Genomic DNA, 565 nt, shown 5'->3' with positions numbered 1-565 from the left:
AGAATTCATGGTTCCATTTACCACAGCAAGTCTTCCAGGTCCTGAAGCAGCAAAACAGCCCCAGACCATCACACTACCACCACCATATTTTACTGTTGGTATGATGTTCCTTTTCTGAAATGCCGTGTTACTTTTACGCCAGATGAAATGGGACATACACCTTCCAAAAAGTTGAACTTTTGTCTCGTCAGTCCACAGAGTATTTTCCCAAAAGTCTTGGGGATCATCAACATGTTTTCTGGCAAAACTGAGACGAGCCTTTATGTTCTTTTTGCTCAGCAGTGGTTTTCGGCTTGGAACTCTGCCATGCAGGCCATTTTGCCCAGTCTCTTTCTTATGGTGGAGTCATGAACACTGACCTTAATTGAGGCAAGTGAGGCCTGCAGTTCTTTGGATGTTGTTCTGGGGTCTTTTGTGACCTCTTGGATGAGTCGTCGCTGCGCTCTTGGGGTAATTTTGGTCGGCCGGCCACTCCTGGGAAGGTTCACCACTGTTCCATGTTTTCGCCATTTGTGGATAATGGCTCTCACTGTGGTTCGCTGGAGTCCCAAAGCTTTAGAAATGG

The sequence above is a fragment of the Anarrhichthys ocellatus genome, unplaced genomic scaffold, assembly GCF_004355925.1.
Source record: "Anarrhichthys ocellatus isolate YVR2014 unplaced genomic scaffold, GSC_Weel_1.0 scaffold98, whole genome shotgun sequence".
NCBI lineage: Eukaryota > Metazoa > Chordata > Actinopteri > Perciformes > Anarhichadidae > Anarrhichthys > Anarrhichthys ocellatus.
This window is presented reverse-complemented; position numbering follows the sequence as displayed.